Raw genomic sequence first — 15677 nt, 5'->3', positions numbered from 1 at the left:
CATAGATGTCTTCTGACAGTTGTGAGATGATTACATGCTTGCAGCAGTCTTATTCTGGTAGATGTCAGTCCACATAAAGTTGCTGATCTTCATCACAAATTAGCACCAAATTGGTAGTCTTGGACTGTAGGACCTTTTGGTGTGGAAAGTGAAAGATTTGCAGTAGGCTTTGCAGTAGGGGAATTGGGTTTTAAAGCATATTGTTGAGGAAGAGTAAAGAGAACTTTACTTGAATTTTAACTCCTGCTGAGGACTAAAAGTGGAAGTAGATGACTGTTCCATTCCTCTGTCGTCTTGATGAGTACAAAACATACACTTAAACAAAAGTAATTTTAGAAAATTTCCTTGTTTAATTAACTTCCAAGCTGTTTATTTGTATAATAGTATCCGTTCTTCCAACGTAATTACGGCTTCTTGCTTTCAGGGTTATTATTAAATGTTTTAATCACTATCAATTAAGTAGCTAGTCTGATAATCTGGCTAATGATAACAGCTTACATTTTCAACACACTTTTCAAACTTTATTTCTTACATTTCTATTTTTAAATTTGAAAAGTTTGAAATTCCTTATGGTAATTTTGCCTACTATTTCATTGTAGTTAGATTGCACAATTTTCAATATTATTTTCTGTTTGTTTGTCCAGTCCCTTCATTGTTGATTTCTCCATATATATAAAAAAAAATGAGGTGCTTGCCATTTCAGCACACCACCCTGCTCTCATACCCACATGTCTGTCCTTGGCCTGCTGCAATGTTCCAGTGAAGCCCAATGCAAACTGGAGGAACAGCACCTCATCTTCTGATTAGGCACCTTACAGCCTTCCGGACTTATAATATTGAGTTCAACAACATCAGACCATGAACTCTCTCCTCCCTGTTGACCCCGTTTTAAATCAGTTATTTATTTATTTAAATCTTATTTTATTATTTTATTTATTTATTCATTTTTTAATCCTTTTTCCCCAAACCCCACCCCCACAACAGGGCCACCTCCCACTTGTTTTTATGTTTTACTTTCACAGAGTGCTGACCCTTGTTTTGCTAATAACACCTTCGGCTACCTTACCTTCATACCACTATCAGCACCTTTTTTACCCTTTACCACTACCATTAACACTCCCCTTGTCTTGTGTCCATGACATCTTTGTCGGTCCCTCCTTAGCTATCACTATCCCTAACCTTCTATCTCAATTCACCTGCTCTACCCCTCTTAAACAGTATAAAATCCATCAAATTTCTACTTCCCTTTAGCTTTGAAGGAGAGTCATACAGACTTGAAACGTTAACTCTGTTTCTCTCTCCACAGATGCTGTCAGACCCCCTGAGTTTTTCCAGCATTTTCTGTTTCTATTTCAGAAATCTTTGGTGATCATTTCTGTCTATCGGCTGATGCAGCCAATTTCAGTACACCAGATCCTACCACAGCACAGACTTAAAAATCAAAGCTGGTGACTTCTGGTCAGTATGGACCTAAGCCATATTATTTATAATTATTGTATAATTTATAAGCAGTATTGGCACAGATATTTCTGTCAAAATAATGGTGAGGCATGTCTTTCACCTCTGGGGACCTGGTGCTAAATTCATCCCAGACTACTGAGATAAGCCTGTTTGAAAGGACCCTACATGAATGAAAGTCTCCTGCATCCTGACTGCAGATGCTTGGTTAAACCCAATGATCCGAGTATTTTGGTCCACGTAGTACTGTTAACTTCATGAAAACAACATCCCACCATTGAAATGGATTGAATGGCAGAAGTTGCTTTACTTGGGTGGTAGATACCAACTAAACTCACCACTGAGAGTATATTTTTAACAATGTGATGTGCTAATTACTGCCAATCAAACTTCTGGCACTGAAATTAACCATTATAAATGTGAAAAGTTTCATTCCTTCAGGCTTTAATTGTTAGACATTTTAAGAATCTCTCAGGCCCCAATTGATTGACTTTTCCTTGCTGTGGCGTTAACAGCTCGCATTTTCAACAATGTGCTACTACTACTTCTTGCTTATGACATTTGCAGCTTTAAAAATCTAAGTCCAAGTTGGTCAGCCAAGTCACAACACTATGTTTTGTTAGGTGGATTGCCTTGAATCCTGCAGCAAATTTTCATAGGCCATGTTCATTTCAGTGTCGAAGTGATGACATGGATTAAAAGCAGTGGACCACATGAAGATTGTCATCTCCCACTACACTTGCCATTCAAAAAATTCTTTATAACCCTGCACTAATGACACTAATACCGTACCACAGAAGCTAAACTTTTGAGTCAGAAGTTTTTTTAAAAAAACATTAATGCATCGTTTTTGGCTTTGAATCAATATTGCCATTGAGGTGATGCGGTTATTTATCAATCAGCGTGAGCAATGAAGAGACCAGTAAATATGATGTAATGTGTTTGCTTAATTTTTTGCATTCTCCCTCCCCCCTTCTCTGAGAGTATTGACTCTTTGTTTGGCATGGGGCTACAGGAGCTCACACTCCCTGGTGCCAAGTGACCATTCTCCTTGTGTTAGCCAAACAGTGTGGGTAGGTGTCAGGACCCCAGTGATGCAACCAAATGGGTGTCCAAAACCTGCATTTGTCAGGAACCAGACCCAGTGGAGCTGTTTTCCCAGAGGCATCCAATTAAGAATGGCGGGTGGGCTCCTGAGTCTGGAGTGTCAATAGGAAGCCATCCAGTATTGAAACATTGGCAGCCCCACCATAAGAGCTGGGTGCTGTTGAAGAATGTAGGAAGGTCTGAGTATGCTTCCATTGCTGGTCGCCGGCCACAAATAGGGGAGGAGGCCCTGCCCTCCAGACTGTTGGAGCAAAAATGCTGCTGAGCTAGAAAAATCACCCCTAATTGAAGCCTTAATTGTGCAAATTGGCTGCCCACCCCTGGGAAAGTACCTTGGAAGCAGGAGTGCATTGGTGATCTGTCTCCCTGGCTCCGGCCCTCCACCTCCAACCCCGTCACCCTGGGGCTGGGAAAATTCAGCCGTAAGTGTCTATTTGACTGCAAGGGAATCATAGCTGAGCAGAATCAGCTTGATGTTCAAACTGAACAGTAATAACTGGATAGTGATCAGTATCTGAAATCTGCATGGTTTCCCCTTCCTGAGCCAAGTGCTTTGAGTCCAATTGCAGTGCCCCAGCTGAGCTCAGTTAATTTAGTGCAAATAGGGGCTTGAATTTCTTAGTGTGTATGACTCAGCTACTTGCTATAACAATTCGCCGAGCCATTGGTGGAGCTCCCGCCTGTTATAAAAATGTAAAATCCAAAATAAGAGGTTACATTTTGGTCCATTGAGCATGCTCCTTCCATATGGACTGTGTACAGTTTGCACAGTTGTGGATAGTGCAGCTTATTTTAACTCCTGGGAGAGATGAATATCCACAAATAAAACATTAAAGAACAGAAAACAGCAACTAAGTGCATCACCAGACATTTAAAACACATCAGGTTCGATACACTATGGTGAAGTTAGCAGTGACACAATGCGTTTTAAATATGTTTGCTTCCAGGTTTTCATGCAGCTTGAGGCTATGCCATTTACTTTTGGTTTTTGTACAGTTTTGTGTTGCAGTTGTATGGGGCACGCTGGTTGGACCAGAGGGTCTTTTCCTGTCTGTCTTGTAAGTTAGCGTGCTATAAAAGGAAAATATAGGGGCAATCCTTTCATATTCGAACAGCAATTATTTCTCCTTCAAGCTTGAAACCAAGCTTTAGATACCTGATGTAGCTCAGTATTCCTTCTATCTGATCACTGAGTCTGCTTCATGTACAAACGTGCCAGTGCACACCAGAATAAGGAATATTTTTTCTTAATTTTGTTGAACTTTACATGTTTTTGTTGACAGTGAAATATCAATGATTAAAATGTGCATTGCATGTGAAACCTTGATGTCCACTTGAAACCTATGATGGCGTCCAAGTGAACAAGAAGGGATCACATACAATGGTAGTTGACCGTGCAATGCCTGATGACAGCTCTCTGACACTGGAAGGTAATTGAATGAATGACTCTTTGATATATAATATTGGATACAAGAGAGTGATTTCAAAGCTGTAATCCGATCTCTAGATTCAGGTGGATGTTCGTAAACTACTCAAATTTCACTCTTGCGATTTATCTCGTCATCTGAACAACCTTGATTAGGTTACAGCCTGGTAATCACTCCCTGCTATCTCATTCTATATTTAATACTGATCACAGGTAAAGGGTTATATGCATAACTAATGAAGTAAAACAATGTGATTAATTATTCATGAGTAGTAATTATACACAGTCATTTCTACATTTTAATTATCCATCTGGTATCTCTTTCCTGTCTAGCTTTTTTCCGTCAGTGGTGTTTCAGAAGCTTACAATGACGGCAGTTTTCAATACCTATTGATTATGTCTTGTGTACAGGTCTTAAAATTTCCTTTTCATCAACTGTAATTTTTTTTTGGATAATATGTTTGTTCCATTGTTAAAATGAAATTTCTGAAGAGCACTCGCCTGTTGCCCTGTATACCCTGTCACAGTAATTATTGACAACTTGACTGATTGTTGGTGCAACCTTTATTTAGTAATGTTAGTTTAGCTCAGTTGTGTTATCCTTGCCTTTCAAATCAGAAGATTTGGGTTCAAGCCTTACTTCAATATTTGATTTTAGAATCAAGTATGGCATGGAGGGAATGTTGCATTGTCAGAGGTACCATTTTTCAAATAAGACATGCCAGCCTGTTTGGTTAGATATGAAAGATCCCACTGTTGAAGGAAGAGTAGAAAGGAGTCATGATATCCTAACCAACATTCTGCCCTAAACCAACATCATCAATAACTGATTAACTGATCATTCATTCTGCTGGTTACTTGTGAGATCCTGTGGCATGCAAGTGGCCTGGTACAATTATCTGCAACAATTGTGACTACACTTCAAAGGTAATTCATTAGAAGTGAAGTGCTTTGGGGCATCGTAAGTACGTGATCAGATTAAATATAAATGTAGGTTTTTCCTTTCATTTTCTTTAAATGACATTTAGTGTAAGTCACTGATATGGAATTGTAAAAAATATTTTACTGGAAAGAGGAACAAATATTGTGCACAATTAAAGGAAACAAAAACTGCGACTAGAGCAGCCAAAGATCAATGGAGAAATGATAGTGAACACATGCTGGAAATGGTAAAAGCTTAATGGCCTATGTAAGGAGTTAGAGGACCAGGTTGCATAATGCCATTGATGGATTCCTCAGGACAGATTTGAATTGACTTCCAGGGTATGGCTGAAGCTTTTTGATTACTTTTCATCTGTCTTCACTCATGTGGACAATGCTCACTTACCAACAAAGAGTTATACATACAATACAAAATAGGAGCAGAAGCAGGCCATTCAGAGACTGCTGCACCATTCAATAAGATTATGGCTGATCTGTTTGTATTTCTAATTCCACATCCCCATCTACTTCCAGTAACCTTTGATTCCCTTACCTACCAAGAATTTATCTACCTCTGCCTTAAAGATATTCAATGACTCTGCCTCCACTGTCTTCGGAGGCAGAGAGTTCCAAAGCCACACAACCCTCAGTGGGAAAATTTCTCCTTGTCTCTGTTCTCAAAGGGCGACCCCTAATTTTAACAGTGTGCCCTAGGTCTGGACTCACCCACAAGAGAAAACAACATTTCCACGTCCGCCTTGTCAGTATAGTTCAGGATCTTATATACTTTAATCAAGTCACACCTCACTCTTCTAAACGCCACTGAAAACAAGCCCAGCCTCTCCAACCTATCCTCATAAGACAACCCACTCATTCCAAGTATCAACCTAGTAAACCCCTCTGAACCGTCTCCAATGCACTGAGTTGCACTGTCAGCATCAAAATTGTAAAAATAGCTGAGAATATCATCTCGGATAAAATTGGAAACTAGAACACAGATAGGGCTGCTGGTCAGGTGATAGATATCCAGCCAAGGATCTTTAAAGAGATGGGACCAGTGTTTTGTGGGCCCCTTTCCCATATATTTTACAGCTCGCAGTAGTCAAGGATTGTTCCGTGGGGTTGCAAATCTGCTCAAATAGTTGCGATTTTTAAAAAGTGACAAGTCATTACCAGGATACTGTAAGCCCATCAGTTTGACTTCCATCATAGGCAAGATGCTGGAAGGAGTTAGAGATCCACCCTATGATCACCCAGATAGAGAAGCTATCAAAGACACTCAACACGGCTTCTGGGAAAAAAAAGTTTAACTTACTGATTTGATTAAATGCTTTGAAAATGTTACTAGATTTGTGCATAAGAGTAGCCCAGTTGTCCACTTGGATTTTCAAACAGCCTTTGATAGTCCACCTCACAACAAGTTGGTCAATGGGTTAGAATTGTATTGAGTTGATAGGGAGTTACCACAACATATTAAGAATTGCTTTCATTTCTGATAGCAGAAAGTGGTTATTAATGATTGTGGATTTGCTTAGAGACCAGTTGCCAGTGCTGTCCCACAGGGATCTGTGTTAAGGTTGTTGCCATTTACCATCTTCACCCATGACCTGAATGTGGTGCTGAGAATAGCCTGCAAGCTTGCGGATGATATTACTACTACAGCAACAACATATATTTATATAGCATTTTTAACATAATTGAACGGCTCAAGATGCTTCAGTGGAGCTTTATAGAACTAATTATAACACCGAGCCACAAATGGGTCAAATGACCAAAAGCTTGGTTAAAGAGGTAGGTTTTATGAAGTGTCTTTTTGGAGGAAAGCGAGCTAGAGAGGCGGCGAAGTTAGGGAGGGAATTACAGAGTCAGAGGCTAAGATAACTGAAGATTGGGACACCAATATTGGAGCAATTATGATACAAAGATTTGTGCAGGTGTTAGGGCTGTTATTGAGGATAAACTACTGCAGACAGATCTTGATGAGATGAGAGAATTGATCCGTATTTGGAAAATGATATTTAATTTGGATAAAGATAGTGCTACGAATGTAGGCAGGATCAACCTCACATTTAGTTGCATTCAACCCGAACTGAATTTTGTTTAAAAAGGAAAAGACCTTGGCATTATAGTGCACAATTCTTTTAAAGTTCACAACCAATGCCGTGATATATTAGCCAAAGGAATTAGAATATTGGGTTGAATTGCTAGGATATTCAGTATAAAACAAAACATGCTTTTGTTGTTGTAGAAGACTTTAATTAGGTCTCACTTTGAATATGGTGCCCAGTTTTGTTTCTCTTACATGGTGGGTGATACAGAATCTTTGGGAAAGGTTCAAAGGAGCTCCACTAGAATGTTACCTAGCTTAAAACACCTTAGTTACTCTAGTAAGATTCAAAAGTTGATTCTGTGTACACTATGTAGACTTCTGGGCTAAATAATGAAGTAATTAACCTGTATTTATATTAACAGATTGTTTCAAGTAGATAGGCTAGGGTGGACCTAGATCATGTGTAGAAGCAGCATGGTGCAGACTAGGTTAGATGTCAGGCGGGCCTTTTTTCCCAAGAGGATAATACACCTATGAACAAGCTGCCGACTCATACCACAAGTAATTTGCTATATACCTTCAAAAGAGAGCTGGACCAGTTCTTGGCTGAGGCAGAGATCATGGCACCTAAAAGATAGATGGAATACGAAGTAATATTAGTCATGTTCATTGTGGTGCCTAAGACTAGTTTTAATTGCTCAAGGAGATCAGAGAGGAATTTTCCCAATTTCTTTTCCTCCCGTCTCTTAAATTCTGTTTTCCCAAGGGATTAACATGTCTGTTGGTAGGTGTGGAGTGTTGTGAATGATGATACTTCTGACATCATAACTGTGCAGAGCAGCTCCTTGGACCAGCTGGTCCTATCCTGTCCATTATGTTCATATGTATCATGCCTTGTTGTTTAAAAGGCAAGGGAAGAAGTTGAGTATATTTCCTCAATGTGGATGAGAAACAAACAGACACACCACCTCCATTTAATGTATTTCAGATGAAATGAAAGGAATAAGCTAATCCCTCTGCTGCAAGTAAGTATGTGGGCGTAGGTCCAAACAAATAGAACATATTTGGGAGCACATTAAATGTCAGCTTGTATGAGAGACACTGAATTATGTCATAGATAAATATACTTTTCTCTTATCTCTGGTTTTAAATCAAGCTTTTACTGCTGAAATGGAATCTTTTCTTTCTGCATTCAGATTTTTATGCAAACCAATTATGGGATGTCACAGCTTACATCTTATTGGATACAGGCCGAAATACAGAGCAAATGTAATTTAGCACTAACTTAAGAATTCCACTCAAAAAGCCACAACTGTGTAGAATGTGAAAAATTCACACTGGTCCAATGGTGAGGTGCTCTGTTGAAGTTTGGGTTTAGTAGAGAGAGCAGTTCTTTCCTGTGCCTATCTTGAAGTGCTAGATGCTGACGTGGGTTGTTAAGAGGTAATGTCTCTTATTCCCCAGGCAGCTGCTCTTCACCTTAACGAGCACAAAGACTTCCTTCACTTGGGGAAAATATGAATTTGAATATGGAAGGGGAGAGAATAAATTAGATTTGTTATGTGACCATGAGTGGAAATTAAAAATTTGCAAAGCAAAGCTTTACTTTTGTGATGATGAGTATATTGTGTGAAATTATAGAAGGGAGTTGGAAATTTAAAGGTAATTTGTGTGATTTTAATATGAATTAACTTAATAGCTTTGATGCAAATCCTTTGGAGGTATGGGTGGCCTATTATATGTATCATCTGGACTGTAAGGAGATATGTACAGAGGCAATTTGAACTCCAAAAATTCATCATGTGTTGAATAGGTTTCAAACAAAGTACTTTGGAAATCTTTTGATTATGTACACATGAATATATTATCAGCCAGTGGTTTGGCTTGAAAGAAAACATGTTGAATGCTGCATCTCTCAGGTTTCATGCGTGCATAATTGCAAGGTAAGCAAGCTACAGGTGACCCCCCCCTCCCGCCCAAAGGTATTTTTTGTCAAAAATGGAGGCGATCATTAAAAGAGATAATTAGAATAGTCACTATTTCCAACTTGGAACTGTTAGCTGTTAATTAAAACACTGTTCTGGTGTTGGATTGTATTCTAGAGTAATCATACCTTTGCACAAAAATGCATTAATCACTTTGCAGCCCAAGTGCTGAAATGTGTTGATAGCGCAGACAGTTGAAAACCCAAGTTCAGTATGAAGCAAATTACTTCTATCCCAGCTACCTTACATTTGGAAGAAAGGAGGTAATATGGCCTTATCCTCATTCAATTTTGTGATGTAACTCAACAAATGATTAACTGAAATTACTGTTAAAATGGCATGGTGAACTGGAAGATGGCATTTGTAAGACAGTCCTGGGCCTGAACCTTTATTGGAAACTCAAACCCAACCTTTATAGATGAATTAACGTGCATCATAATTAAAACATCAAGCACTCCCTTATTATTCAGTTAGTAACAGTAAACCAGCGTAGTTTCAGGAAGATCATCTTTCTTGTCAAATAACTGACATGCTAATTAACCTGTTGAGATCCTCCAGTGGAAGAGCATTTAAAACTGCCAGACTTGGTATAGAAGTTCAGAGCATTTACTTATCTTCTAGTGATCTATCGGTAATGGCTTCTTACTTACTTAAGGTTTATCTTTACTTACAGAATAGGATGCAAGCCCTTATTTAACATAGTAGTTGTTGAACCACAAAAGACTTAATGATGAAAGTAAAGTTATATGTGTATACAGTCCTTTGACATTAAATTTTTTTCACAAAAACTAATCAAGGTAAATTGAACAGCATTTTGTATGCATTTCAAAAGAACACTAACAAAATGGACGGAGTAAGTTTCATTCATTTAATACACATGTTAAAAATGTAGCTCAGAATTTCAGTTGAACTATTTTTCACGTCTTTCTCCACTCCAATTTTCTCCATTCCTATTTTGAAATTATTGATGTATGGTGAGATGCAGGCAGCCCTCTATTGTCTCATTCACATAGTCATACTTCGTGTGTGACTGCATTGTTAAGAGTAGCATTACTGTTGAATTGATTGTCTCCTCACTTAACATCCATGCAGATGCACATATTCCAGCAGTACTCAATGACTATTGTTCAGGGAAATAGCTTGGAGTCCTGTGGCATTGCAAAGTATCTTAAACATCCCAAATTGTATAATAAATTGCATTGTGCAATTATTGTTGTTATCTGTGAAGATTTAGAAGCTATTCTGCAAATTAGTGTTGCATAAATGGCAATGAGATGACTAATCACTTGATTTGATTTTGGTGGTGGTAATTGAGGAAGCAATGACAGAACACTGGAAGAATTACCTTTTAATTGTGGCTAACACTGCCACAAAAGGGATGTGGGGAAAGATTATCTCTATTTATTATTTGAAGCAGGTAGATTTAGGAAGAGAATTTCAGTGTTCAGGATCATGATGACTGAAATCTCTGCCATCCACAGTGGAGGTGACAGAGGGAGTGAATATTAGAGTTGCGGGTCTGAGCTAGGTTATTGCCTGAATGAGGGTGCAGAGATAAACTAATAACCCTTGGAAGGATTGGTAGATGAAGAACAATGATGTTGTGGTAAGTAAGTGCAGGAAAAGGCACAAGCTCCTGATGAGTTAGAATTTTTTGTATGGAACAGCTTGAGAAGCTGCTGAAGAAGTAGAACCTTGAGGTGACAACGGTGGAGATGAATGTTTACACTGCTCCAAAATATTAATTTTCTGAATAGGATATTGTTTAGACTCATTAGTCTGCTTAATATACCTAATGTGCCAAGGTTGCCAAAGGGTAGGCTATGATATAAAGATGCCATATCAAATCTATGACTAAAGCATAGAACTAGAACTGCAAATAAAACAGAAAATTAAACCAGAAGATTTAAAAATGTTATCAGGAGGTTAGATGATGGAAAGATAAAAGTAAGGTTATAGAAATATTGCAGAAGAAATTGCTGGAGTTAAATAATTTAATTCATTGGTCAAACCTGTTTAATGAAAATGTGCTCACAGAGTAGATGGGGAATTTCACACCTAGACTTGGATGTTAAAAGCTTTTTGATGTTTTTATACGTTAAACTTGAGCAAATTGAGGTGCTTTAACCTAGAGCCCCCAATTACACTGGAGATTTTGTATTGGTATAAATCTGTCCTAAATTTAATCAGAATTAAACTGCACTGATATAAATCTGGTATTAAAATTCACCCCCTCTTGTCTAAGGCTGGGCTGTTTTAAGGTTGGCATCCCCAGTGTAAACCGACAAGCGGATCTGAAGTCAAAATAGTACGAATACTGCTGAATGCCTTGTCATCGGCATGTTTTACATTATGACCTTTTAAAGTTAATCTGGTCAGGACCTGGAGCAATTTGAAGAAAAAAGCTGCAGGTCCCTGTATAAATAGGGCTCCAGAAACATTTATGACCTCAAATGGGCTTTATTAGGGGAATAGGAAGTGGTTTGGTGTTTGGGGAATTCTGTAAGTGGGTTATGATATAAAACAGCCTGATCAGTTTGCTGTTATAAGAGTGAATAGATGTGGTGCATAGGGATTTTGTTCTTTAATTGGGTATGCGTTTATACTGGTTTGACCACACTTGAAAATTACCTGACATCCTGGTGACTAGCATTGTGGGTAAGGAAACAGTTCTTTCACTCACTCTTATGGCTTGCATTTCAATGTAGAAAAGACTGGGTAGTTTACTTTTGAAGATTCCAAGTCTGCCTAGGAGGGCACTGAATCACATAGCCAGCCCTTACATTGCAAGTAAACCTATTGCTCCATTGCCATATCTGGAGCAGTGTAGTTGGGCATTTACTTGTGGCATCTGGGGTCACAACAATAAAGGTCAACCAGAATACTTTGTAGAGATGTGATAAAAAAATTTCCATTCCCCAACTGTACACTTCTTAATTAATTGACTGTGGGCGAAAAAAGCTGTAAGTGAAATAACAGACTCAAAATAATTCCTAAGGAAAAATAGAAAAGAGGTGAAATATAAACTGGTTTAAGGGGGGGTGGGACAGTTAGAGCTGGATAGAGGGCCAGTGATTGGTGGAGATAGCCAAAAGATGTCATAGACAAAAGGACAAAGAAGTGTTGAAGGTGGTGATATTATCTAAGGAATGTGCTAATAAGTGACATTAAGGGTAGAAAGCAGGACGAGCAAGGTACAGATAGCCCTGGTGGGGGTGGGGTGGGGAGGAAGCGATTCCACTCCATGAATGTGCAGATAATGTGTGACCACAGGATGCAGATTCTGCAAGCCTCTGCAATGTACCCAGGCAGCTTCCATGATGCTTACATCCTGAGACACTCCCAGGTGCCAAGGCACTTCAGTGCTCCAGCCCGGCTGGATGGATGGCTGCTGGGTGACGAGGGCTATCCCCTCAAAAGGTGGCTCATGACATCTCTCCGCCATCCAAAAACAGAGGCCGAGCAGCGGTACAATAGGAGCCATGCCTCCACAAGGGCAGTGGTAGAGAGAACCATCAGTCTTCTCAAGATGCGCTTCCGATGCCTGGACTGTTCAGTGGGTACACTGCCATACCCCACAGATCATGTGTCACTGATAGTGGTTGCATGCTGCGCTCTCCACAACCTGGTGCTGGAAAGGGGGAGCAAGGTGGAGGAACAAGATGTTGATGCAGCCGTTCTGGCAGCAGACTTTGCGTCCAGTAGTGAGTCCGAGGACGAGCACGCTCAGGAGAATGCTGAAGGGATAAACGCTGACCTGGGCAACTTCCAGGGAGGCAGGGACACCTGCGAGGCTTTGATCCAATGCTCCTTCAGCTAGCCTACCAAAGATGAACCAACACCACATGCCACGGCTGCAGGCTCCATACTCGATACCTGAGAGCAACATTTCCTTGGTCAACAACATGCACTATGTGCCATTTCAATGAAGCTCAATGACAAACAAGTCACTCATAACATCATGGGTTCCCCTTCACCTGCAGAACTAATGAAGCACCCAGAGGCTTGTTGAGAACAAACACATTTAATGCTTTGCAGCTTGGCATATGTAAATCAAACTAAATGAAAAGGTGTTCAACATCACACCAACTTAACGATAACATAAAAGTGGGGAAAAAGAAAACCACTAGTGATAAGCCCATGTTGTGCCTAAGGTGATTTACGCTTATGCTTGCGGGTGCTACGTCTAGGTGCTCCCCCCTCGCTGGCACCAGCATTATAGACAGCTTGCTCACTCTGCTGTCCTGTTGGCCTTGGCGGGTGTCCTCTGGCTCGTGGAGCCTGTGCTGGCCCCGCCTGGGAGGGAGCAGCCAGTGGCAGGCTGGCATCTCCCCAGTCGCCGCAGCCTCATCAGATGCCACAATCACTGGCAGAGGGGCGGAGGAGCTGCTACCCTCATCCGGAGTGCCCTGAGAGGAGCCCGCAGAGATGACAAGCAGCTTGTGCGCCAACATCAGGTCACTTTGATGGATGGGTACCTAGCTGGGATACTGGGTGCCCAATCCATCTCCCACACTGACAGTGACCACCTCAGGTCATTGCCGGCGTGAGGGCTTGCAGATCCGAGCTCATCCCCAGGAAACCCTGATTGATCTCCTGGAGGAGCCTCTCCACAAGAGTCACCACTCTCTCAATGGAAGAGGCAGTGCGCTTGGCCATGAGGGTCATTGCATTGCTCGTGCTCCGCATGGACTTCTCCACAACAGAGACCATGGCACGTATTCCTTCATGTATCTCTGCCAGATCCTCCCGCACACCCTCCTGGACTTTCAGCATGGAAGACTCCAGAGGCACATAATCAGCCACCAACTGAGGATGTTCCTGGTCCCCAGCAGTCCTCTGACTGCCGGCGCCCTGGGCACTCTCTGTCTCCGCCTGCACCTCAAGCGAATGTGAAGTACCTTCACCACTGTGCACCGAGATACTAGCCGATGATCTTATTCCCACCAAGGTGCTGGTATCTGCACTGGTGCCTGCCTGGCTGAGAAGTTGTGAAGCTGGTGTGTTCATATCATCTGTGCCTTCAGGGGTGAGCGGCGGTCCCTCAGGCTCCTGAGACCGGGCGTGCTCTGGTGGGCCTGAAAGGAAGAACAAGGGCATTTGATTAGTTGAAGTAGTTACACTGTTAATGTGCATTCCTAGCACCTGGATCAGGATGCCCGCATCTTTCCATTATCAATAGGGATTCCATGTTGGAGGCTGAAATCAATATACAGTCAACAGTAGAATGGTTGCAATGACAGACATTGGGATCTCAGTGCACTGCACTCTTACCTCCCAGTGGCACCCCAACCTCACCGAGGTCAGTTGACCTAGCCGCGTGGTGCCTCTCGAGCTCCAGTGCCTCCTGCTCGTATTTGGTGAGAATCAGAAGGTGGGGCTGCCCTCTGCCAGCCCGCAGCCTCTCAGCATGTGTGCTGTCATTTGAAAGGAGAGAGGAGCATTGAATAGTCCATCCTAGACCTGCATTGCCATTGCAGCCTTGCCACCCCCACCTGAGGAAAACCTTGCAGGGCTCATCCTATTCATGACTCTGGAGCTGCAAAACACTCATTCCTAGCAGCCAGGGCTCACCACCCCCTTGCACAGATGCTGCCTCCATGACATTTGCCACTCACACTCTAAGAACTTCCAAACCCACGACCACTACCACCTAGAAGGACAAGGGCAGCAGATGGATGGGAACACCACCACTTGGAAGTTCCCCCTCCAAGTCACTCAGCATCCTGACTTGGAAATATATTGCCATTCCTTCACAAGTCCTGGAACTCGTCCCCTAACAGCACTGTGGGTGTACTTACACCACATGGACTGCAGCGGTTCAAGAAGACAGCTCACCACCTTCTCACCGGCAACTAGGGATGGGCAATAAATGCCGGCCAAGCCAGCGAAGCCCACACCCTGTGATGAATGAATTTAAAAAAACAGAATTCTGAGGTGAGGGGGAGGGGAGGGGTTGGGGGGGGTGGGGGGTGGCAACTTAGCTGCTGTGCTAAATGACCCATGCCAACACGGGACTCACCCTTCCTGATCGCAGGAGGTCATTAAAACGCTTGCAGCACTGCAACCATGTGCGTCTCACCAGATCGTGGGAGCTGACCTGTGATGCTGCCACCTCCCAGGCATGTTTGGTTAGGTGGGGGAGCCTCCTCCTCCAGTCCCTTGGGACAATGATATCCCGGCGTGCTGCCACCTCCTCGAGGAGGGCATTGAGACACTAAGCCAACTGCCCCGTCCACCTGCCCTCCCGCCCGGCCTACTCTCCAACAGCGTCCATTGCAGATGAGCGAACTCAATGGCAGCCTTAGGACGGCTGCCTGCATCGATTTTGAAGAGGCCGCCAGGTCGCCATTAGATCTGGTGGACATCGGCCTCCTGCCCCTTCCCGCTGATCTCAGGAGCCGTGAATTACATTGGGCATAAAATCGCGGTGCACACCCGATCGTGGGCGGCAGCTGGGTTCCCAGCTCCTGCCGAGCCTGCCACCAACTGAAAAATTCTGGCCTAGGAGATAAAACAAGGATAATTAGGATTGAGAAATAGGCTGAAGAGTTGTCCTGCTGGAAGTGATGTAGGTGTTGAATACTTATGCCCGTATTTGAGCTACTGTATTCAAATTAGACAACAGTAACAGTGATTTCCATTATTAATGCCTTAGTAAAGCTGCGCATCAGGCATACAAGTATGTCCTTGGTGTTCAGTGTTTCTGAGGTGGGCACTTTTATAGAGG

General features: G+C 42.0%; 1 protein-coding gene across 8 annotated transcripts in view; it reads left to right on the top strand.

Annotated features, from left to right (window-relative positions):
* Positions 1–15677, top strand: part of map2k5 (mitogen-activated protein kinase kinase 5) — a 265564-nt gene that overhangs the window by 97378 nt on the left and 152509 nt on the right. The gene's annotated exons all lie outside the window — the stretch shown is intronic.

The sequence above is a fragment of the Cetorhinus maximus genome, chromosome 26, assembly GCF_964194155.1.
Source record: "Cetorhinus maximus chromosome 26, sCetMax3.hap1.1, whole genome shotgun sequence".
NCBI classification, from domain to species: Eukaryota; Metazoa; Chordata; class Chondrichthyes; order Lamniformes; family Cetorhinidae; genus Cetorhinus; species Cetorhinus maximus.
The sequence above is the reverse complement of the archived record's forward strand: the minus strand, read 5'-3'. Positions and strand labels throughout refer to the sequence as shown.